Consider the following 26,813-nt stretch of genomic DNA (forward strand, 5'->3'; position numbering starts at 1 on the left):
TGGGTGTCCAAAGCTATGGCTGCACACAGACTATAGCAAATAACTGAATTCAGTTCTCAGTGCCCGTCTGTGGTGGTTCACAGCCTATAATTGCTGTCCCAGAGGATCTGATCCCTCTCTTCTGGACTCTGTGGGTTCCCACACCCACAGATGCACATATTCCCATATAAACATGGACATACATAAACCTTCAAAATGCACAATAAAGATGAATGTGATGGCCCGCGTCTGTAATCCTATCAGCTTGGGTGGTGAAGTCAGGAGAATCAGGAATTCAAAGTCATAGCCAGCTTCATAGTAAGTCTGAGAGGCCATCCCAGGCTACATGAGACCCTACATGAAAAACAACAAAAGCACAAATAAATGGAGGCAGTGCAGTATCAAAAATGGGAAACGCAATTCTCATCTCTCTTTATCATATACAGATGCCAGATTATGTTATCTACCCATGTTTATCCAGTCTGAACTTCCTTCTGGAATGACTGAATGACTAACACATTCTCTTTCCAGATTTCCTTGCAGCTAGAGATCTGCATGTGACACTATTCTGTCCACAGCCCAGCTTCTCTAGGATGGAGCATCTGGAAAGCTGGCTCATGGCTCATTGTGCTGCATCCCCTAGAGGAGCCATCATGGGACCCAGCCTCTCCTCTTCAGCATCCAGCTCTACCATCAGCTTCAGTCTGGTCTCAACAGCTTGTTGAGTCACTCAGTTTCTTGTTCCTTCTCAGGGCAGCTGAATTCCAGGTGCTGGGTTGTGATGGCCAGTTGAATGTTTACCTGCTTTAAGCTTAAGAGTTGCTGTTCCAAGCAAGTCTTGACTTTGACGATGACGCCATTGATGATTTGGGCCATCCTCCAGAGCAGCAAAAGGATCAGCAGACCAAGACCATCAAACTGGTGCTTCCTAAATAGAAGGAAGAAGTCAAGGATGAATGACACTGCTACCACAATGGCATCCAGGATTTCAAACTTGTGTCAGAAGTACTCCAAGGGGAATATGAAGATTTTAAAGAAAATCTCCAACATGAAGAAGACCAAGATGACAAAACAAAGCTCATGTAGTGAGTGGGATGCCTTTTCTGCATGGCCTTTCTCGTCTGGCTTGATGATCCACAAATCCAGAAGGAGCTCAGCAAGCACCAGGAAGGCATCCAGTATCACCAGGCAGATAATGACAACTTGAAACCTGTGAGAACTGAGGGGTTTTCCCCAGCCTGCTCCTGAATTGCAGGGGTGGTCTGGGTGTGGGAATAGGACCAGCCTCAGAGGAGGCACTGCCCTCACCCTCAGCTGATGTTCTTCTTCTTTCTCTTCTTCTAAAGGACCTCTATGAAGACTGACTGCCTGTCAGCTACATCTGAGCAGGGAAGATGCATGGTCCTTGTTTGGTGCATCAGTCTCTGCGCCCCCCTCGCCCGCACCCCACTGCTTGTGGAGCTTCTGTCCCCACTAGGTCCTTCGATCCCCACAATCTTCCTTAAGACTCCCTGCCCTCACATATGCTCAACGATGTTCATAGCTGCTTTATTCATAATAGCCAGAACATGGAAACAGCCTAAGTGTCCCTTAGTAGAAGAATGGGTTAAGAAACTGTGGCGCATTTACACTATGGAATACTACTCAGCTATTAAAAACAAGGAATTCCCGAAATTTGTGGACAAATGGATTGAACTAGAAATTATCATAATGAGTGAGCTCACCAGAAGCAAAAAGAGACAAACAGTATATACTCACTTATATCGAGACACTAGTCCAAGGGATAGGTCCCATGAAAAACTTTCCTTACCAGGAAAGTGGGTCAGAGGGAGGACATCCTATTGAGACTTTAGGTGAGAGTAGCATGGAAGAATGAGGAAATAGAAGGTTCCAGAGGGTCTTGGAAACCTACAAGAACTTTATGACAGGCAGATCTGGGTCCTGGGGTCCTCCTCAAACTAAGGCACCAACCAAGGGAAAAATAGGCAGTAAACTTTGAACCCCTACCCAGACCTAGCCTATGAACAGGATATTCTCCACCATTAAGTGGAGAGTGAGATCTGACTCACACATGAACTCTGGTGCCCCTTTTCTGACCGCGTTCCCTGGATGGGGAGGCCTGGTGGCACTCAGCGGAAGGATAGCAAGTTACCAAGAAGAGACTCGATACCCTAAGAGCATATATAAGGGGTGGAGGTCTCCCTCAGTCACAGACATAGAGGAGGGGAGAAGGGGGAAGCGGGAGAGGGGAAGGAATAGGAGGATACAAGGGAAGGGCTAACAATTGAGATGTAATATGAATAAATTAATAAAAAAAGACTCCCTACCCTCTGCCCAAAGTTTGGCTGTGAGACTCAGCTTCTGCTTGGCCATTCTCTTCAAAGTTACTGTTTACCAAGCACCTGTGCACCTAGCTTGTGGTCCCTAACAGGCAAGCTAATTTGGGGATTGATAAAAGTCACTATATGTATATCTGAAATTTCCCTTGCACTTTAGGGGATTGAACAACCAACTCAAGGGCAACTCAGATGCCTCACCCTAAGAACACCCTACAGTACAAATGTCCACTCCTTCCTGGTTACTCTGGACAATCCCAAAGCAGGTGCCATGCCCTTCTACCAGTGAAGACCTAAGAGCAGGGCTTTGAGAGAATGTGTCTGAGTTTTACCTGGTCAACAAAAGCAGCAGTGGAACCAAATCCAAATTAATACGAAGCCAGTTTTGGTTTGGGGTGGTAGGATCACCCTTATGTCTGGTTTTAATTGTCATTAAAAAAAAACCTCTATCATTTTGGAATTTAATATTTTTACTTGAAATACAGAAAAATTAAAAAAAGAAAAAGATCTCCATTTTCCATGGGTCCAGCAGCAATTATAATTTGAACTTTGAAACCTGGACTATAAATGATTAAATGCCTGTCTGCTAGGACATTTTGCCTTTACAGAATAGCACCTCATTAGCTGACACAGAAAGACATTTCCGAGGCTTGCCTTACTGTGATTTTAGAAACTGTGTGCTGGATTGTTTTGATGCAGTCATGGGAGGATGGGATTTGTGGTAAGTTAACTCAATCCAGGGTTTATCCTGAGCTGTGAGCTGTGTCTTCATGCAAAAGTTTACCCAAATTGTGTCAAGCATTTATAGCATAATACAAATACAAAAAAAAATAGTGCCTTGAACAAACAAAAATGAATTTTCAGCTCATGAAATGGGGTCAGGCCTGAGGGGACTGTGGAGACTCTGGGGTTTTGAGAAAGTTACTTTGGCATTAATATTTCCATGGTTGCCTGCAAAATTCTAATCGACACAGGAATGTCAAAGAACAAAAAGAGTATGTTGCTGTTTATTCCTCATCCCACAGGGAAGCCTCTGGAAGAACAATGAATAAATTAAAGTCATTTTCAACATGAAGTTTAAAACAAAGTGAAATGTTACCTACGGAATGATTGTGTGGTCCTGCTGGGTCTTGCTCACTAGTAGCTGGGGTCCCAATTAAAGGTGGTGACAGGATTGCTCATGGATGGCTGGACTCCTGCTCATGGGTGTCCAGGGCCTGCGTCCTGTGCTACTGTGAACTCACAGCATCCGTCTTCATTTCAGTGCTGTGTAGGATGCTAAGGGTTTACTTATTTTCCCCAATATCCAATTTGTTTCAGGAGAATTTATCCACCCAAACACCTTGGCTCTCTGACTGAGCACCAACTGTCTATAAATACAGAGGGAAGAGAATGCTTCTCTGTAAATTTGGTTTCACCAAATCAAATGGCTGTTTTTATGCCAATCCTACTGTGTCTTATTTATTACAGATTTATAGTAAGCTTTGAATTTAGGTGGGTTAATTTCTATACTTTCATTCTTCTTTTTAAATGTTTTATGTATTCAAAACCCTAGGTGCTTCTAGACCCATCCCTGTAAAGGCCCCATGGTCATACCTGCTGCAGAGGCAACCTGCTCCCATGGTTACACACCGGCAGTGGACTTTCTCCTAACAACTGGACTCTCTTTTCCATACTCACTAAGTCCATAGCCTCTGACATAAGCTGGCTTAACTATTGGGAGGATTCCCTGCCTCAACTAAACATAAAGCCAAAGTAGCATACCAAACGAGCACACTAAGACACCTCCTTGGAGATGATCTCTCACCAAGGAAGCTATCCTATGAAAGATATCTAGAAAAAAAAGAGTGGACATACTGATCTTGCTAGCCGACTCTAAGAGTTAACTGGTAAACTCTGAAAAATAATACACACTCGATGTTCCTAAGAGGAAAAAAATGAACAGCCAAGAATTTACACCAAAAACACAATCTTTCAGAAGTGAAGACTTTCTAAGACAAGGCCATTTATAATCACACATATACTTTAATATCTTCGTCAGCTGAAACACTTTCTGCTACAGTTTCGGTTGGAATTGTCCAGAGATCAAGCAGGAGAATTTATTTCTTGTTAATCACTACTGCAATACTTGAGCATAAGATTTCTTTTTATTTGTTTTAGATATTTCTCTTTTTTTTTTCCATCAAGTCTTATTATTAAAATGTAGAATGTTCCCCCACAGATTCATGTGTTTATACCCATGGTTCCAAGGTGGTGGTGCTCTTTGTGGAGGTTGTATATTGTATAACAATCGGGTAACTTCTGATTGACAGATGTGGTCATTGGGGGGTGGGTCTTACAGCTTTTCTCTGCTTCCTTTCCAGTCACCCTCTGCTTCCTAACCGGAGTTATGCATAAAAATAGCTCAATCACCAAGCACTGACTGCATCAAGCTTTCTGCCATGTCCTCCCTGATGTAATAGGCTCTAACTCCCAAGCCCATGTGGAAAAATCAATCCTTTTTCTTAGTTTGAGTCTGTCAGATGTTCAATCCTATTGAGAAGAAAAGTAATACAGGTATATATTTTAGGTCTTAGTGTGCACGTATATGAGTCATTCTGTCGCTATAACAAAACACCCAAGGCTGAGGACCTAAGAAGACAGGAACGTAACAGGCCTTATGATTTCAGTGACTGGTGGGTCCAAATGCATCTGTGATGATGATGTCTTGGCTGCAGACCAACATGGCAGAGGAACAGAAAAGCAATCAGCTTTGCCTTTCTGTTATAAGAAGAATGAAGTTACTTCCCAAACCAGGGCAAACTCCTTAAAATCCTGCCACCAAGGCCAGTTATCTCCCAGGAGTCCCTACTTAGCCCCCTACTTAGCATAAGGGGACCCAAATATTTTAATTAGCTAACTGGACAAGTGGTTTGATTTTTTTTATTTTTCCCAGAATTCTACCCATGTTTTTTTCTCTTAAAAACATAATCTCACCTTTGAACACTCACATTTTTCTTCCTTTTCTTCTTCCCGTTTTATTACCATGTTTTTCTTTATCTTCTCCTCACTATACTGGAGAGCATCAGCACTATAACACTGTAAGAAACAGAAAACAAGCCAGCTTTTTGCTGACCAAAAAAAAAAAAAAAAAGGAATACTAAATGTTTGAGCAGTGATGATGTATTTTTCTATATAGGTGAGAACTTCCTGTTTGGGTTTGCATGGTCTAATAAATAAAATTGACTTATTTTCTTTTTAGTTGTCATCAGAAAGGGGTAAGTTTGTAGAATGAAAGGCTATTCCTTTAAGTGTCTTTGAGACATAATCCCACTCTGTAGCCCAGGCTGACCTTAACTCAGGACAGTCCATTTGCCTTTGTCTCATGGTGCTGAATTGTAGAGTCTGATAAAACAGGGCTTCATTTATGTGTTGTCCTCTTCTGTTCTTTGTAGTAGTTAGTTTGAAGTAATTGCCGGTGAAAGTGTGTTAACGCTGCCCTCTGTAGCTATCTTTGTCCTAGTAACTTCATTGTGAATAAACTTTTCATCACTGATTTATTTGTATTTAGAGCTCCTTGTTGTTTGTCCTTTCTTTCTGAAGTCAAAGTTAACTAGAAATTTGTTAAGAATGTGCTGCAAAAATTTAATTATGCCTATTTTTAGCCTTAGTTAGAGTTTATATTATTGTTGATATTCCTCCTACTCTGAGAGTTGAAGCGTTTCCCTTCAGAAAAAAGGTATTCATATTAATTAATTTTCTTGAGTTGCCTCATTAGGACTGTTTCTGTCTTCCTCTTCAAATGCAGATGGTGAAATTCAGGAGCAAATGTGTCTATTTGGAGGTAGAGCCTGTACAGCCTTCCCATCTGCCATCATCAAAATTTATCTTTGGAGCCTCATTCTCAATGTACCTTAGTATTAATAAGCGCCTTTTGGCAGGTAATGAAGTGGGACACTCATTGATGAATTAGTGCCATGGAAGAGGTCAGAGAGGAGATGCTGATTCTTCACCACTACAAGACTCATCTAGAGGATGACGTTAGTGCAGAATGGACTCACCTTAGGCACTAAGACCCCTTCACCTTGGTCTAAAACTTCTGAGCCCTCTCCACTTGTGATGAATAAATTTCCATTCTTTACAAATTACCCAGTGTAAAGAAACTTACTTTAGCAGCCCAAATAAGAAACAGTCTTTAAGTAAAGAATTAAGGCTAAATGAGTTCACGGTGTAGGCTTTAATCTGATAAGACTGCTGTGCTTAAATGAGACACATTAGGGCCTCTCCTCTTCTCCAACCTCTCCCTCTCTTTCTATCCCTTTCTTTCTCTCTCCTTCTCTTCCTCTCTCCACTCTTCCTTCCTCCCTTCTCTTGTCTTTTCCTCTCTCCCTCTCCACACCCATGCACTAAGGAAGGTCTCATAAAGACATAGTGTTAGAGTATTTGCCTCAAGTCAGGAGAAAAGTCCTCAGCAAAGTAAGCCAGCTGGAACCCCAATCTTCTAGTGTTCAGAGCTATGAGCAATTAAGTTTTTGTTGCTTAAGCTTCCCAGTGTCAAGCATTTTGTTATAAATCTCTGGCAGATAATGCACAGCTTAGGAGAAGGCAGCAGAAACTTATTCCACACCTGTATTGGGGCTCCCATTTGGGTCGCTAAGGGGTGAATTTTGCCACTCAGCCAGAATTGAACTTCCATGCCTTGCCTAGACTGTGTGGGCTTTCCTGAGGATTGCTTCATTAATGCTGGCCTTTGCTCAGTGCCCTCAGTTTCTGGGTTATGCCCCTCCTGTGCTGCTGATCTGTCAGAGAGAAATATCATTCGCGGTGAGATTAGGTATTCAGATGAGATATGCCTGAGCAGTGTTGAAAGGGCAGTTTGGTTCTTCCTGGTGGTGCACAATAAAGTGAGAATGTGGATAAACTGACTGAAAATGAATTGTTATCCTAAAAGGAAATCAAATTAAAGAACTGGAAAATTCTCAGCCTTGTCCATATTCAGGGGGGAAGCCACATAAATAGAAAAGAACATCTACAGGAGGAGTGTACCGCTCTTTCTTTTTTATGGACTCGTGTGTTTCAGGCTGGTCTCTTTCTTACGTAGTATAAGGAGGATGACCTTGGCATCAGGCCTGGCCTGGACTTTTAGTAAAGAAATTACTGTGGCCACCAACCAGGGGCCTACTGCCAGAGAGCAGAGCAGTAAAGAGAAGTAGTGATGTAATTTCTGATCCTGACAATCTGAAATCAAAAGTAGACAATGAATGAGAGGAATTGAAGGGAGGGAAGCTAATTGCTTGGAACCCAGAAATGAAATGAAAATGGATCTTGTTCTGTTTTTCAAAGAAAGAATGTTTCCTTAAGAATTTAGAGACATCAGGTTTCCAAAATGGCGGAGTGTATCCATGAGAGCTATAGGGGTGGGGCTTCCAGGAACTTCAGGGGTCTGACTCTGATCAGGCCAAGACTTATATTCTGGAACAAACTGGAAAACATATCACTATCACTTGGGCCTCTATTACTGAGGAAGCCCGTTTATAAAATAGCAAACAAAATAATGAGCTGAAATTTTCTACACAAATAAAGCCTTTCTAAATTGCATTTAGACCAACTCAACAGCAGAATTAATTGCTCATTTTTAGATACAGTTTCTGCTAAATGTCTTTGTGGAAAAGTTTTCTGCTTCCACTAAATTGCAGATTAGTCAGCCCAAGGTCTCTGAATATGGCTATTAGGTAAGAAACATGTGAAGAATATATGTAAAGAGGAAATTTTGATCATAAATATGGCAACCTCACACAAGCAACAGTAATTACAGGCATCCACAGGCAATGGGTGTGTAAAGTTCCCTTTTACATGTAGCTTAGTTTTAAGGCAGCACTCATTACCTTCCTTGTATATCTTTTGTGCCTTTGGAAGACCTGTGACTCATGACTTTGATGGCATCCAGAGTTGGAATACCAGACTGGAGCGCAAGGCTTTGTCATTCTTGCCTTGTGTTCTGCTTAGAGATTGTCACTTGTCTTACAATTCTGCTGCTGAAATGACAAGAAATGATTAAACTGATATTTTCTAACCTCTTCTATTGCTTAGGAAATGAACATTATAGTTTTAAATGTGTAAACTGTATATACATTTATACACACACATATGTATACACATTATACTCTGTGTGTGTGTGTGAGAGAGAGAGAGAGAGACAGAGAGAGAGAGAGAGAGAGAGAGAGAGAGAGAGAGAGAGACAGAGACAGAGACAGAGACAGAGACAGAGACAGAGACAGAGACAGAGACAGAGAGAGCAAGTGAGAGTTATTTAGCCTTAGGCCAAACTCTCCATAGAGAAACTCTTTGGTACAGGTTTTTAGAGAGTGAGAAGATGGATTTTGGAGGGGTTGGGCACAGAAAGTACTAGGGCTTGTCTTTCCTCAGTGTATGACTTTGATGTGTTACAGAACATCATGTTCTCTACCTGAGGGCAGAGGCAATTATTTTATGTTTCAAGAGACTGAAAGATAAAGTAGACAGACGGTGTGGAACACCAGCCATAAATGGCCAACCAATGTTCACTCACTGTTTTACTTAATTATTAACTGTAAGGCTATATAATTGATAAAGCTGGATGGAAAATGAGTATGTAAGCAATCCAGAAGATACTGAGTTTGTCCAGTTCACATTGATGTAGTAGACTCAAGACCCTAGTACATACTGTGCATGTAGCCAAACCTGATGCCTTTTTGCTTTGCTATGAAATAAAACAGCTATGGGGTATGTCTGTGCTACCATGACATTGCTGTTTTCATGGTGCTTAGAAGAATTCCATGTGCTCTTCATAGGGCCAGGCTTCTCTCAGCCATGCCATTGACTGTCTGTATTTTGCCTGCCTCTAACCAGTCATCTCTGTTGTGTTGCTTGTTGAAGCAGCCATTTGCCTCTAGCCTGCTCCCTCTGCCCAGATAGAGAGGCCATAGCACACAGGCAGGGTACAGGCATACAGAGTAAGGAAGCAGGCAGAGCTTGAGATTCCAGGAGATGGATAGAATGAGGCAAGGAGGCCGAGGTCCTACCAGAAAGGTCAGACTCCCATTAATACTAAGGAGGAAGCTGTCCTTTGTCTGTTGGGAGATGTGTGAGCTTTCTGCCTAAACCAGACTCAGGAGGCCAAATAGCAGGAAAATGAAGACTTAATAAATTCAGCTTTCAGAGGTGTGGCTATAAAATTAACGAATGAGTCACACCCTACTGTTTAGTCTACAGAACCAGGGTTGACTTTTCTTTTGTTTCTTTTTCACTCGTCTTTCCCAGAGGAACACAGATGATTTAAGAAGCCTTCCAGCACCACATACCTAAAATAATAAAGCAATTTAGAAGGGAAAAGAAATCTACTGAAGGTGTAGACTGTCCCCCTCCCCAGGCTCCATGACTGTGGTGAATTCCGTCCCCTCTCTCTAAATCAGAGCTAAGCACTGCACAGAAATGTTTACCTTTGTCTGATCTCTAATTCCTTAAATTTATGTGGAATCATGCCCAGATGCTCTGGAAACAAGCCTGGAAAAGCCTGGCATTTTAATTGATCCCAGAGCTTCTTGCTGCACAGCCCCTGCTGAGATGGAGCCTGGCTCTGACTCCACTGAGTCTCTGCCTGGTTGCTTAGCCACCGGCAACTGGCCAATCAGGATGTCCATACACGGAGAGGGAAGCAACCAATCAATTTTTTAATTTCCTTCTGTAAACTGGAGTGAATCACGGTGGATTTGAAATCTCATTAGTCAAAAGTAAGACGTATAGTACGCATTTTTAACACATGTATTAGTTGAATGCAGTGAATGCTTAGTGATAAATTCTGGTGAGCCTTTGGAAGCTAATTGCAAACAAACATGAAGCACGGATCTTTTAAAAAAAAAATAGTATAATCTGAGTGGTCCTATCCATGTGTAAAATTTCAATACTATTGAGTTCAACCAACAAACTACCACCGCTTTTTTGAAAACAAGTTCATTGGAAACACTTACTTGTAACAACCATAGGGGTTCTCACTTCCAAACCATCCCAATTTGATAAGTGGTACTGCATCTCAATTTATGCAATTATATTATTAATTATATTATCATTGTTATTATTGTTGTTGTTATTTAAATTCTTTCCTCCTCCACTTCACCCAAATTCTCCACTCTCATGGTCTTTACCCTGGTCCTTTGATGGCTTCCCTATTGTATTCCTTGCCAGTCCCTCATCTCCCATCCTTCAATCCACCCTATAAACTTTTAGTCAACATCATGCTATTTCTCTTCAGGAGTTTTTTTATTCAAATGAGACAGACCTGGAGAGCTTTGTCCATTTGATAATTAGAGTATTCCTGTGTCTCTCAGTCTATTTCCTCACCTATGAAGGTGGAGGTGTCTAAATGACATAAAATAATATGCACTGTATCTAATCTGATTCACTATGTAGGTTGTGTGGATTGTATGTTGTATATCTTCTACTGGTTTTATTTTCATTACTGTTATTTTATGGATTCTCTTCTTCATTAAGCATAAAAGGTAATTTCATGATCCTTTATCATCTGATATTCTGGACTCCATCCCAATCTTCTTTGTTCCCAATACCATTCATCTTCTACCCCAGATCTCTCAGCGTGTGCCTACCACTCTTTGAAGATCACTCAGCTTCAAATTTATTATGGCATATTTATTCATGTAACTCCTATTTTTTTACTGGTTCTTCAGAACCCAAATTTCAGGTTGTTTTGCTACTGAACAGAAACCATGCGCTATCACTTCAGAGGACTTTTCTGTGTGCTTGTATACATGACTAGCCTAGGTACTTAGTGAGTTAAGCTTGCACCTTGGACATCATGCAAGCTTCTGTTTGTTACTCTATTCTTAGTGCCTCCTATTGTGTAAGTCCTTGTTGAGAGAATGATGTTGCGCTATTGTACTGAAATGGGATATATTCTTCCCTTTCTGTCTGTGTGTGTGGAGGGTAATGGTTTATCAGGACCGTATAACATAGTCCATTAGGAAAATGGGTCTGAGAAGCAGGACCAGACATTTGATTACTTTCAACAAACTCAAAGAAATCACTTCTCCTCCAAAAGCTTCTGTGTTCTTCATTGTGACAAAAGTAAGTCAAGTCGGTCTATCTTTAGGATTTCATCATGTCATCTGGTTCTGTGCATCAACACTGAAGGCATATGGTATTAACACACACCTGTACTTAAAAGTTATATGGATGGATATGATTTTAGTAAAAATTAGGATCTTCTTTTGTTTTCTTTTTGAACTCAGTAATATAAACATTTCTTATGGTACTGCAATGAACCTCCCCACACCACCCCTGTCTGTGTGTGTGTGTGTGTAAGAGAGAGAGAGAGAGAGAGAGAGAGAGAGAGAGAGAGAGAGAGAGAGAGAGAGAGAGAGAAAGAGCAGACAGAGACACAAAGATAGACTGAGATATATAGGGACAAAGACAGACAGAGATACAGAGTCTCAGTGCAGCCCAAGCTGGACTCCTGGAATATGTGGCAGGGACTCTGGTGGGCATCAGGTGAAAGAATACAGACAAAGTCATGGGGTGAACAAGGCAAAGTTTTGGTCTTCACAAAGCTTTTGTTGGTGTGAGAACACACACTCTGCATGCATGTTTCATACCAAGCTGTACTATAGACTTTATATCTCACAGGTGTGCACATACAAAATGCAACGAACACTCTTGTACTATATTTTATGCTCAATAAATGCCATGGAACATTTATGTTTTCTGAAAAATAGAATAAAAATGACACAATTACCTGGAAGAAGAAGTTTTATAGAGCTAAGTTAAACTGACTTGTGGTTACCAATTATTTTAAATGCTTGGACATTTTTATGTTAGGGCCACAGTTGCTAAAGCATAGGTCAGACTGACTTACATAGACTAGGTTTTCAAAATGGCAGCATGAACAGAGGAGGGAAGGTGGTGTCAGCAGCATGCTCTTTACAATTATTACCCTGGGGTGGAAAGCAAACAGACATCTGAAAATTCTATGTGTTCTAACACTGAGAAAAATAATTTAGGTGAGTATATTAATTTGTCAAAGTTTCAATATTCCCTTTAAATAATTCAGTGGTAAGAGCAACTAGCTCATGGAGTTGCTTAGAAAAGTATATAACACCATCACATCAAAGCCTTAAATCCTCTGCTTGGAAAAATAGAGATGTTTAGGAAATTCAGTATCTTGATCTCCCTGGGAAAGTGGATCACGATCCCAATTGCACAAAATCACTGCAGTGATTGCTTGAGAAGTTTTTCAGGGCTGTGAACCACATACAGTGCACTTTGTAGCCACCTGTTCTGCCCTCGTTTTGTCACAACTGGCATGGCTGCCCTACCCCCGACAGCCATGCCGTGCTTGCCGATGCATCTGAGTTAAAATAGATGGGAGCAGGGAATGAGATGCTTGCCAAAGGAATGAGTGCTGCCTTCATTAGCTGCTATTAGATGCAGTTTGCCACCAGCACACAAGCTGGCCCTGCGCAGTGTCAAAGAGCTGAAAGCCTCACACAGCAGCTGACCTTACCTCCAAATGACTACAGGGTTTTCATTCAGATACAAATCAAATCTGGAGACACGCTCCCAGGAGAATTGCTACCAGCTATGCAGCAGCAATAGACGCAAGAGGAAAGGGCACGGGGCCAGGGTCAATGAGTTACCGTGAGCTGAGCCTCGGCCACCTATGAGTTGCTGGTGGCTAAGCCTGAGGAACTATGTCTGGAGGCCAGTTAGCCCAGGACAGCTAAGATGAGCTGGCAGAGGGTAATGGGGGCATGAGGTATTTGTAACAGTCTATCCTCATGAGTAGAATAGAATAAATAATATTTCTAAATGATACATAGATGGTTTTTAAACATAAGCTCTTGGCTGTCTAAATGCATGTGTGATTGAGTGAGTCCCTGACTAGAGGCTAAGAACATCTTCCATCTTTAGGAGCACCGGTTTCTTTAATTCACTAGACTTACTATATGTCGTGTACTATGATACAATACTAGAAATTCAACCACTAGCATGATGCAATGGCTTTCAAGTAATTCTTTTTTTTTTTCTTTTCTTTATTTATTTTTTTTAATTAATTTATTCTTGTTACGTTTCAAGTAATTCTTAATCAAATAGGAAAGGATTTGTAAATATTTTCTTTCCTTCTTTCTTTTTCTTTTTGAAACAGATTTTCTCTGTATACATAGCCTTGGCTGTGCTGGAACTCGTTCTGTAGACCAGGCTGGCCTTGAGCTCCCAGAGATCAGACTGCTCTGCCTCCCAAGTGCTAGGATTAAAGGCATGCACCACCGCTGCCTGGCGGATTTCTAATTTTGAACCAGTATGGCTCCTGCAGAAATGTCATAGTGGCTGCTAGCAGGAGTGAAGCTAGACAAAGAAATTATATTGACTGGAGTGTAGGTAAGAGAAAGAACAGTAAGATTTGGTGAGGGATTCGCTTGTGTTGGGTTTTAGAAAGTGACAAATGAATGCAATAGGAGGATAAAAGTACACTCCAGGCAGAAGGAATAGCATTTATAGTCACATGTACTGTGGGGAAAATGCAAATAAGTGGAGTTCACTGTGAAAAAGCATGTGCATTAAAGGGAGGGTTGAAAAGCACTGGGACAGTGTCTAGAAAGAGAAAGGAACTCTCCCTGCAGGGTCAGCAGTGTGGGCACTTGTTAAGGCCTCAGGTTTGGCTCACACTCCATCAGCAGTAGCTCTCTGCCCACGGCTCCAACAGTACTCTGCATGGTCTCCTCAGCTTCTGCAAGTTGCTGCCTTAGCTACAGGTCTTTACTTACCTCTCAAGGCTGAGAAACCCTTGAAGTGAGCAATTAAAGGTTATAGAGTCCCTCTGATTTGTCTTTCTCTTTGGAAGTTTCTTCCATACAATGTTTAAGAGCAGCATGACTTTATTTATTCATTCGGTCAGTCAGTCTGTCCATCAAGTTACATGCATATTAATTCAATAGTCATCAATCATCTGCAAAGGAACAAGTTCTAGAGTAACTGTTGCCAGCCATCCTAATTCCCTCCCGCCTTCTCTGTCTCATATTTTTCTTTTTTAAACATATGTATTTATTTTATTACACATGAATAAAACAAGAAACATACATCAGGGAGAAGCATGTGACAATCATGAGTTCTATAAATGTTACATTCATAGTGATTTGGCTGTTTGCATGTGTCAAACTTGAAATAAACACCTTTCCTATTTTGTTGGGTCTAAATTTTTGAAAGAAATTCGATATCTATCATATCTCATCTCTATTAACTTAAATTCCTTATCTTGATCTAAAAAGATATTATCCCCTAACAAATTAAACTTGATTGTAAAACTAAACTATCTGGTCTTCAATCCCTCTCAGAGACTTGAGAAGGAATAAAACTCAAATGCCTGGGTGAACCAGTAGTGCAGGTTAGCAGCTTCCAAAATGAAAAAATGATTGGGACCGTTTACTACCTGAACAGTTACCCAACACTCTCTATAATGTTGAAGCCTTACCTTTGGCCTTCTAGCCCAATATCTGTGCCAGACTTATTCACGAGGCAGGAACTATTGAGGATGTGCTTACCCTGTCATGCAGAGTTTGGCCATTGACTTTGCCTGCATCTAAGCTTGCCCATTTTTAGGCAGAATTTTGTCTGTGTCAGAAATGAGGACATTTTGCCCTGTGGCTTGTTTGCCACATTTAAAGCCAACTCCATAAGGAGGTTCTTTGATGCTCATCATCTTCTTTGAGATCGGCTGGGTGTTGTCATGAGTTAACTTGTTTTGTTGTCAAAGAATCTTTAGACTAATAAAAAAAACTTTAAATGCCATATTCTGTGGGTCTCTGTGGCTTTTGAAGACCTTATTTAACTATTTTATCTTATATACCTATAGAATCATATATATATATATATATGTGTGTGTGTGTGTGTGTGTGTGTGTGTGTATAAATATATATATATATATATACATATGTTAGACTTAGGATATATATTCTTGTGCTAAATCAGATTAGTATTTGACATGACCATGATTTGCATCAATATACAAAATTCTATCCTTGGCTTGCTTAACCATTTCCCCCAATTTTTTGGTCCCCTTCTAAGGTATTATATGTCCCAGTTCAGCCTAAAGAAACCTTAAGAGAATGATGTCCCATTCCCTCTAAGGGGGGTTGGGTAGGTTTCTGTTTGCTCTCTTGGTCTACAAATGCTTATTATCTTCTGGAGGTGGTTACAAATTATTATTGGTCTTATGCAGACAGAAAACTAGGTAGAACTCAGAGACATCTCTCTTTTCCTTTATCTTTCATCCATAGGTAAGGAGATTGGAGCTGAAAAGAAAGAAAGGGGGATATAGAAATATAGAGGGAGGATAGAACAAAAGGTAGATGATTGAAATCTACTCTTTAAATCAAGGTCTTAATGTTACTCACAAAAAGGTTGTCTCTATATTTCATATTTTTCACAAATCACTTTTATCCAGTCATCATTCCTTCTCTCAGATATAACATCCCACATGTATACTGGCCCAGGGTTAATTATGTCCACTGGTAGAGCACAGTGTCTCAGTCCCAGGATTTAAGTAATTCCTTCAGTAAAGAGTCTACTGTAGGAAAGATTTCACTTGCGTACTTACAATAATCAGTTGGAACTTGAGAGTCTATTTGAGAACTGTGGCCTCTCGGAGGACACTGAAGCAAATCACACATTTAGATTTTAACATGAAATTGACCACAAATCCCAATTCTCTACTTACATCAAACTGAAAAATTAAGTCTTTACTTTTGGGCCAAAGTATTTATTTCAAATTCTAAATGCATATTGTAAAAATATGCATTATGCAATTATGGCATTATGTTTCTGTGAAAATTAAGGGAGGATAAAAAAGATAATATATGATCAGTTAATAAACTTTCAAGTTTCAATGACTATTGATCATTTCAAGATCATAAAATTCAAGGTACACATAAAGATTTAATAATAATTTTGAAAATAATATAAATGTTAATATGTAAGAATCCTTTCTCCCAAAGTTCCATGTGTTGTCGGATTCCTGTTGTAAAACCACTCAGGAGACAGAACAGGAGGACTGACTGCCTGAAGTTTGCCTGAGCTATATAGTGAGGACATGTATTCAAAACTACAAACCAGCTGGGTGTGGTGGTGCACACCTTTAATCCCAGCACTCGGGAGGCAGAGGCAGGCAGATCTCTGGGAGTTCGAGGCCAGCCTGGTCTACAAAGTGAGTCCAGGACAGCCAAGACTTCACAGAGAAACCCTGTCTCGAACAAACAAAAAGCAAAAGAAACAAACAAACAAACAAATGAAAACCCAACAACAACAAACCAAAGCAAAATAAATAAATAAATAAAAATAAACAAAAAACAAGAAAACAAGAAACAAACAAAACCCTACAAACCAAACCAGACAGAAACCTCTCCTCCCTCTTCTAGATGATAGTCAATGCTTGTTGGTTACTAATTTGAGAGCATGGTGGGAGTAAGGGAACACCATGTGTGATAGGGTTTTCACTCACATATGGAAATGGTACTTATCTTCTAATTTATGATGACATTAGTATTCTCAAATGTCTCTCTTTTCTAAGACAGACATACAGCTGCCATGTCAATAGAACCAGGAGGTTTTCCAAAAAGTACAATTAATTCCTAAGTAAGGCTGTGAACCTGACCACTCACTGAGGGAATGCAGTAGGTGACAGTGAGTGGAGTGTAGTCAGCTTAGAGGACTGTATTGCCTATGTAAGGACATGCTACTATCAATTTCTCATGCAGTCTACAACCACCTTTCTAACAAGTTGTTCAGGTCACATATTAGTAATGGTGTCAAATGCCCAATGTGTTAGATGTATTTTGGGTAAAGAAAGTGAAAACACATGCCAAAGAGACTGTGTTGCTTCAGTAAAGACGGTGTTTCATGATAACTTCTAGATCTTTATTTCGTACTTGTTTTATGACTTTTCTCTAGTTAAAATTTTATCTTGTTGAAATTAATGGGCGTATTCTTAAGAGGCAATATGACATTATAACCACATGAGCTAAGAAGATGTCAATAATTTATATTATACTTAGTGATCCATGTATATGTACCTCCAGAATGCCACTTACTCTTTGGACCCCATACTGTCCATCTATAATACTTATATTATTCTACATAATCTACAATAAGAACCACATGACATACTAAATATAAATATATGTTAAAGTTCATAAATCTCTAAACCAATTGTGAGATGATACTTCTCCCCCATCACACACACACAACATAAAAACTATTCACTGTGTGTGATTTCTAAATAAATATTAATAATGCTTGTGTGTCTCAACAGTTCCAAAATCAGTTAAATATTAACAAAATATATATACTGATAATTCCACTAGGCAGCTGGCATTTCATTGTGTTATAAAGTATCTATAATTAAAGAAAGAGAGCTTTAAAAGATCATAATTATTATAATTTCATTTTTCTGTCTTTGATTTTACTGTGAAAAAAAAGATGTTTAGAAGCTGCAGTGAAAAGATTTTTGTAACTTATGGCATGGAAAGAATGAGTCCCACAATGGTCATATACTGTGTTGAAGGTTTTCCTGCTCTGTGAATTTTACAGTCTTGTGTTAAACAGAAGACAGATTTCTGCCCATGAAAAGAAAACACATGAAATTCTCACTCTCCAGACAAAGGGAATCCAAGCCAACACAAGTGTGAAGGCTGATGTCACAGCTGAAATGGAAGTCAAAATGGTGGCTCTGAATATCATTAAGATATGACACTTTCTCTCAGATCTAAAACCCAGACACCTAGAAAGAGAATTTTCTCAAAGATGGGAAGATGAAAATAAAATGTTTGAGGAATTGGGCTTTGAGCTCAAAGTAGTGGATTTCCCTGTGAGTTATAATTTTCTGGAACTATGACCACTACAGGAAGATTTCAGAGATGACAACCCCTATCAGAATTATATGGACCTCTCTGAAACTCTTCCTTTATAACATTTTTCTTTGTTACTTTAGTGTTTTGGGGTGAGGGGCGTGGTACCACAGCAGCATAGAGTTCAAAGGGTGGCTAATGGAGTTGATAGTTCACTCCTTTCACATTTTGATTGCAATCAGTGGGTGGATATCCGGTCTCCAGGCTTACCCAGCAAGCACCTTTACCTGCTGAGCCATCCCACTGGCCTACATGAAAATTAGTAGTATGAAAAGGAGGAAGAAAAGGTTTCAAACAATCCATTCTAGACTTTTCCTCCCTTTAGCAGTCTTCTGGATTGCAGGTCTGCTTTTTCTGCTGACTCCTGCCAACATGTCTAGTCATGGCTGGAGAAAACACCGGCATGACTAGTTTCCATTTAACATGGCATATCAAGATGTGAATCTTGGTTCTGCCATGGACTCCTCTTTCCCAAAAGACTTTCTGGGAAATTTGCCAGGTGCGACACAGATGACCACAAAATACAACCAAGGTGAGAGAGTCTCCTGGGTTGTGTTTGTCTTTAAATACATGTTCTAAACTACATATTTGTGTTATAAAAACCCATATTATTTAGTTCTTGCAAAATCCACATGCTTCCCAGCCTTCTTGCTTATCAAGCACCATTCTCCCTCTATAAGCACAATCATATCAGAGGACAGAAGAAAGAACAGCTATATAGAGTATGCCAGCTGTTGTCTGCAACTTTTTTTTCTTCATGCTCAACCCTGAATTTGGAGAAGCACCTACTGAAATGCATTTTGTGACTCTCTAACTCTTTAGTGTTCTGGGCAGTGAAGTTCAGTAGTCAAAGCATCCTAAAAAAAGTCTTCATCAACTATTTTGGGATTTTGTGTGTGTGTGTGTGTGTGTGTGTGTGTGTGTGTGTGTGTGTGTGTATTCTACTGTGTTACTAAAGCCTCTCATGTTATGGTCAGTGTTTATCATTGTGTGTCCAAAATTTCTCTGATTATGGAGTATTTGTTTGTAAGTACTGAGCTATAGGTTACATAAAATGGTTCATTAAACTACATCACAACTCAGGGTTACTGGATGAAGTCAGGATTGCAAGCAAATGCTTACTAATGTAAAGATATAGATTTGAGAACAAAAGAGGAAAGAGCTTCCTATGCCCTGGAAGTAATTACTGGGAGCTTCCAGAAGTACAGGGTCAAGTGTCACTAGTGTATATCGAATAATTTCCAAACCATGCCCCACGAGTGATCAGAGGTTTAGACTACTTTTCTCATGTTGCAGTTCTACCTCAGGTGATATGGAGAGAACCATTCAGATTTTTCAGATACTTTGCTGTGTGTCAATCTTTTCTGCCATAGATGCTGACTTTCTATTCCATTCTTGTTGGTGGTATTTTCTATGATGTAATTGTTGCAGCAAAAATTAACATCCACAAGCCAGGCAGTGGTTGTGCACATTTTTAGTCCCATCACTTGGGAGGCAGAGGCAGGCAGATCTCTGTGAATTCTAGGCCAGCCTAGTCTATAGAGTGAGTTCAAGGACAGCCAAGGCTGTGCAGAGAAACCCTGTCTAGGAAAATAAAATTAGCATCCGTGATAAAACTAGGTAATCATTGACCCAGCTTGACATAACTTACTTACTGAGTTGAAATACATCTTACATCTTGGGAACATCTTGCCTTTCTGTTACAAGAACTTTTCTACCCAGCACCGTATGATACACACTGAGTCACAAACCTTTGAGTCTCTCCTTGAACACAGAAGAGACTCTGAATTCGTTACCTTGATCTTTTCAGACTCCGCTTAATTTTCTCGTCTTTCCAGAAGACTTTTCTCAGTTTCCTCCCAAAATGCAGCAATCTCTTAGGCACGGGTTTCGATTCCTCAAGGCCTCTTACACTTTGTCCCTGGGTGCTGTGTGGTTTTGCATATCATAGCTGCTGCACTGTGTATATTTGATCTGATACAAATCCTTGGAATAACAAAAACGAGTGGGCCTTGTGTGCAAGTTCATTGGAATTTGAGCAGGAATTAACTGCTCCCCAGCTACATGAACTTTAAGAAATCATTAGAATATACAATATTCCACTGAATTTACAGGGCTGTAAAGATTGATGATACTATGACCACCATGACAGCTGACACATAGACATTTTAAAATATTGGTTCTTTCTCTGCCTTAAGGTTTTTTAAAGCTTTTTTTACATTATTAACTGCTTAATATATAGGATTTCATTGCTATTTTCATGGATATTAATATTTACATATTATAAAGATGTCTTCCACACTTTCATAAGGAAATTTTTATTAAATAGTTTTTATTTTTCACATATACATTTATATTATCACAGATATATACAATATGCTACCCACAGCAAGAAGAACCATAAAACAATCAGGAATTATGTAAATGTTACATTCATAGTGTTTTGGCTACTGGTATTTGGCAACTTTGAAGAAAACATCTTTCCTATCTTGGTGAGTCTAAAATTCTGAATGTAAATCAATATCTATCATATCTCTTCATTATCAACTTAAAACATCTATCTAGACTGAAAAACATCTTAACCCCTAAACAACTAAGCTTAATTGTAAAGCTAAACTATCTGGTCTTCAACCCCTTCAGAGACTTGAGAAGGAATAAAATTGATTACCTGAGTATACAGGAGGTGCAGGTTATCAGATTCCCAAATGAGAAGATGACAGAGACAGTTTGTTGCCTGTACAGTCACCCAGAATACTCTATAACACTGGAGCATCATCTTCAGCCTTATGGCCCAATATATCTGACAGACATGTTTGTGAGGCAGGAATTTTAATTATTTTACCATTTAAATAAAATGCTCAAGGTAATTTAAACTTAGTCTATAAAATGATGTTTCTACCATATCAATCCAAATTTTATTTAAAAACCAAATTTAATGCTCATCATAAAGATAGATGTTGGTCTGTCATAAACCTGTTAACAACTTCATTTCTGTGGGAGGTCCTGCCAGGGGAGTTTCTAAATACTAAAGTCATGGTTAATGCCACAAAAAACCAAATACAGTCTATATTGATGATCTTCAGTTGATATAGAGCCTGTCAAAAATATTTTCTGAACCTATTAAGATCCTCATATAGCTTTTGTTTTCAAAGTCTGCTCCTCTTTGAGACAGGGACCCCAGTCTCACAATCCTCATTGCTCAGCCTCCTAAGCTCCTGGACAGTAGTAAGGAGAAACCACACCTTGCAAGAGTCCCATGTAATGTTTACTTTAAAGCTTGTTTATCCAGTAAAGAAGCTTCAATATAGTTCAAACATTTCATGTATGTTGTTCCATATTGTTTATTATTCATAAATATATAAGTATCCACTCTGTTTCAACAGCTAGGTTAAATTTGTTATATGCATGCACTAAAATTTGAGTCTTCTATAGGCCTTTGTTCCTAGATACTTTTGCAACTACAATGCCATGGTATCTATGTGTAAGGGATAAATCATACAGCTTTGTACATTTATGTAAGACATTATCTCCTAATCTATCTTCCTACAGGAGAGTATGGACGTTGACAAATTGCACTTCAAATTAGTTTTGTTTTGTTTTTTAGTATTATTTTAGTATTTATGATTATTGGAATTATTTTTTACTTTCTCTAATACCCAAAACTAGCAAATATTTAAATCTCTGGGAGCATTACCTACACAGCAGATGCTTATTTTAATTTACATTTATTTACTTATGTTTCCAGGGATACTGAGGAATACTATCATACTACCAAATGGTGTTGGCATGCTGCTATTCCTAGGCCAGGAGGTTGGGCGTGAGTGCTGTGCATGCAAGAATGAGAACAGACAGGACTTGTGAGACGTTAATCTTGTGCTAGACACTGCTTTAAGCAGGTTCCTCAGACGATATTGTCACCACAGCTCTGACACGGGCAGTGAGAGAACCCTCGTTGTGTAAGTAACTACAAGACTAGACAGAGAAGGTGAGATTTGGATCTAAATGCCCAACTTCAGGAGGAGATAAAGCCAACTAACTGCCATAATAAAACACCAAAGGCACTGAATAGGGAAGTACCCAAATCCTAGCTCTGGTCTTCCCCAGAGCAAATTAAGGAGTCAGCTACATATGACTGTGTTAGTTAGGGTTTCTATTGTCCTGATAAAGCACCATTGACCGAAGGAAACTTGGAAAGGTTTAATCCATCTTATAGCTTTCAGGTCACAGCCTATCGCTGAGGGAAGGCAGGGCTGGAACCTGGAAACAGGAGCTGATGCAGATGCCACGAAGGGACGCTGCTTACTGACTTGCTCCTCTTGCCTTGCTCTGCCTGCTTTCTTATAGGGCCTGGGTCCACCTGCCTAGGTATACAACCCACAGTGGGCTGGGCTGTCCAACATAACGCATTAATCAAGACAATCCTCCACTGTTCGGCCTATGGGCCAATCTGATGGAGGCATCTTCTCAATTAAAGATTCTTTCTTTTCAGAGGACTCTAGCTTGTGTCAAGTGAACAAATGACAAAACAAAACAAAACAAAACAAAAAGCAACCAAGACAATTGTCTCTAACAATACACAGTTTCTTAAGGCAAACCCACTTTCTTGGTTTGCTAAACACAAAATATACCAGCAGTGCCTGACTTCTATTGTTGTACTTTGAACCATTAATAACAAGTACTCAGATGCCTAATGAATGTTACAATGATTAACGGTTTCATTTACAGGCAAGCGTCCTTCCCAACCCAACTCGTTAGGCTTAAAGTGGGACAATTAGAGTGTGGGGGATGGTCTGGGGACCGAGGTCGGAGAGCTCAGGAGAACTGTGGTTTTAATTTTAATTTGTGGAACTTCGCTTCCAATTTCTTCTCTTTTCACTTCCAATCAGAGCTGCAAACTACTTTTTTGCGTGCTTTCTGCAGCCTTCGCTGAGGATCTCACACTTACTTTGCTGTCTATTAATGTGTGATTTCTCCTCCTGTTTCATTGTGTAGGGCTGTGGGTGAGGTAATTGAAGGCTCCCTTTTCTTTTCACCCTGGTAAATAAGGAGATCTTTTTTCATGCTGACAGTAAGGCTCTAAGGCCAGCTCAGTTCCAGAAACTGGCCTTTCTAAACCGCAAATCACTTGACCATATGCTCAGGCCACATGTTGTGCTGGCTGGTTAACACAGCCCGTGCCAAGCTCTTTGCTTGGGGTGAATGCTGGAGCAGTAGTCTGCTTGCCAATGATTATGGATGTGTAAATTCACAGGTCACTTGTGACAGCCTCAGGGTGATGCTCTAAGCTGTGACAGACACCTCTGCAGAGTGATTGCAAAGTCAGAGCTATTTAGAATGTAAAAATGAAATGCTGAACTCAAGTCTGGTGCCTAGAGTTATATTTAGCTCATACATGTGAGACAAATATTATTATACAAATTATATTTGAAGCACTAATTTACACAAGTATGTGTAATGCCACTGGGGAAATTATATATATGACATATATATTTGAGCAGGAATTAACTGCTCCCCAGCCATGTGAACTTTAAGGAATAATTAGAATATGCATTATTACGCTGATTTTACAGAGGACTATAAGTATTGCTGATAATATGACCATCATGACAATTGATACATAGACATTTAACAAATACTGATTCTTTTTCTGCCTCAAGCTTTTTTAAAAGCTTTCTGACATTATTTTTAACATTATTAATATGTCATATATATCATATGTATATAAAATTTTCCTCAGAATATATATGAGTATATATATGTATATATATATGTGTATATATATATATCATGTACATGAGACTTAGATGCCAGTTACATTAAATTAAATTAAAATTAAAGACTAATGAAGAACCACACATGGTTGTGCACACCTTAAGTTCCTGTACTCGGGAGGCAATGGCAGGCATATCAGTGTGAGTTTGAGGCCAGCCTGGTCTACAAATCAAGGCCAGGACAGCCAAGGCTACTTAGAGAAACCCTGTCTTGAAAACTCAAAAAGATAAAAAATAAAATAAAATAAAAAATTTATATTGGGGTAGAAAGATGGTTCAACCATTAAAGGCTAGGCTTACAACCGAATATATAAGAATAAAGAAAAGGAGGTGTTCTCAAAATAAACAGTTGGCTTTTACACCATTGCTATAGATATGCTATACACTTAAGTCAAAATTTCAACAAACAAAAGCAAAAACTTAAAGGAAAATTTAAATCTTACAAAATAAAGCTGTGAAGTTTCATAGCAGAACATACATACCCAGTAATAAGATCTGAAATAAGTGTCTTTGTGCATGAGACACTAAGGTTGTATAATAGAATTTTTCTGTGGAACTATAGCCATCAACATCCTCTATGATAAATATTATAGCTGATTCTTTAATATTCTCAAATACAGATTAACTTCTTTATATCTATTATATTGAAATAAGTTTGGTAAGGAACATGATACAGTTACTTATCTCTGGAAACTGGTTATACAAGAGCAAACAGTCAATTGTACAGAAGGAAAAGATAGATGTAATATTTCTAGAGGAATATTCTAGAGATGTGTCTTACACTGGTTTTTGATTGTCACTACTAAGCAGAGATACTTGGGTTGGGGATCAGACAAGTATTTAATAGTCAATAAAAATAGAGAGTAAATATTTTAAGAGACCATCTTTCACAAATATGTTGCTTATTGAATAGTGTTTCCACATTGCTTCTAGACAGAAGCTACAGCAGGTTTCTGGGAGTGGGGAGCAGCCTGGCTGTTGCCCAGGCAGTGCAGGAGCACACTGTGGAAGCAGGAGAACTTTGGCAGAGGGATTCTGACAGGCCTGCTGGAGTTCTCAGAGTCCTAACACCGTGAATTATTTTGTTCCTCCTCATACAACCAGGTTATGCCTGGGCCCAATGGGCCAATCCTGGAATAGAACCAAACCAAGACTGTCTACTGTTATTACAAACCATGGATGTTCTGGGGTGATCTAAAAGTCTGAAGAGTACCATTATCTCCAAATAATTTTGAAATCCAAGCCTACCTTTGTCACTGGATATGTTGCATTGTACAGTCTGAAGAGTGTATCTACTTCCTGAAAGCCCATGGTCAGCAGGAAAGTCCAAACACTTGCCACATCATTCATCCCCACAGGCCAAGTCAATCCATTACTGTAAGACCATCTCCTGCCATGTTTTTGATGCCTGGTAAGACTCTAAATACTTCTGTTTTTAACACATAGTAGTATGTGTCTTGTGGCATGGTTCCTCAAAGACCCTCTGCTGTCTTATCTTTTTGTTGTTGTTGTTGTTGTTTTGTTTTGTTTTTCGAGACAAGGTTTCTCTGTGTAGCCTTGGCCATCCTGGACTCACTTTGTAGACCAGGCTGGCCTCGAACTCACAGTGATCCTCCTGCTTCTGCCTCCCGAGTGCTGGGATTAAAGGCGTGCGCCACCACGCCCGGCTCATGATGTCTTATCTTTATAAAGGATTCCAACAGAGACGTCCAGACTCAACTCTGAAAAGCAAGTGCCCCTTCATGTTCCATCTGCAGGGTCCATGCCTACCCTAGAAATCTGAATACATGTGGACTGAGCACTGATTGTTTGCTCTGTTTATTTTGCTTTACCTGTGGGTCTCCTGGGTTGGAAAATGTCTTTTAAGAATATTAATTGTTTATCATTCATTTCTACATCACTAGAATTCCTAAAATATAGTTTAGGAAGCTTTTCCAATTCTTGGAATCTAGAGTGAGCTGCAGTCTCCTTATCCCACATGGACACAGATGCTCTGAGTAACAACAGTGGAATAAATAGTCCCAGAGATTCTCAGAATTTTCCACTGTGTTTGGATGGCATTCCTGCATGAGAAGCTGGTTTGACCAAACACTTGGATTTTTTAGGGACATGTTTATAAGGAATCTGACTTAATTAAGATGCTACCCATGATCAATTATTAAACAATAGAATTGCTGGTTTGAGGTGCCACCCAATTATCTAACATCACAAGGCTTCTGGAATGATTTTCCTCCATTTTCAAAATTCACAATCAACAGTTCAATTAGACTATTCTGGAAGGAGTTCATAGATTGATAGCATTATGTTCTTCCAGATTAAAACTGGCATCTTTAGGAGAAATGATACAGTGTGCTGGAAAATGTAATGGAAAATGGCTATTCCCAGTATACTACATGACAGGTATTTATGTAATCTCATGGGGTTCCTCACATGATGGGGGTGTACCCATGTGTCAGGAGGAAAAGGAATGGGGTGTTTTAGAAGGACAAGGAGAGAGTTTTTGTTCTTAGAGCTGTTTATTCTAAATGAGGTTAGATGGCCAGCTACATTATCACCAGCAGATAAGACTCAGGTGGTAACCCCTGCAGGCAATGTGAACCGATACCTGCTTGTGAGAATAAAGGCAGGGCTAAACTTCTCTTCCCTATCTTACAATAATAATTAATTATAATACATAAAAATCACATCACCATAGCCCCAAATTGGTACCTAAACCTTAATCTCATAGATGAATTTGATGAATATATGTGTGTGTTTAAGGGATTGACACGTATTTACCTACTAATAAGGATGTATCACAC

General features: G+C 39.5%; 1 pseudogene; it reads right to left on the reverse strand.

Moving 5' to 3' along the window:
* Nucleotides 1-678: 678 nt before the first annotated feature.
* On the reverse strand, nt 679-25,362 carry LOC127192432 (voltage-gated hydrogen channel 1-like; annotated as a pseudogene).
* Nucleotides 25,363-26,813: the final 1,451 nt, after the last annotated feature.

This window comes from Acomys russatus, chromosome 7 (genome assembly GCF_903995435.1).
Source record: "Acomys russatus chromosome 7, mAcoRus1.1, whole genome shotgun sequence".
Taxonomy (NCBI): Eukaryota; Metazoa; Chordata; class Mammalia; order Rodentia; family Muridae; genus Acomys; species Acomys russatus.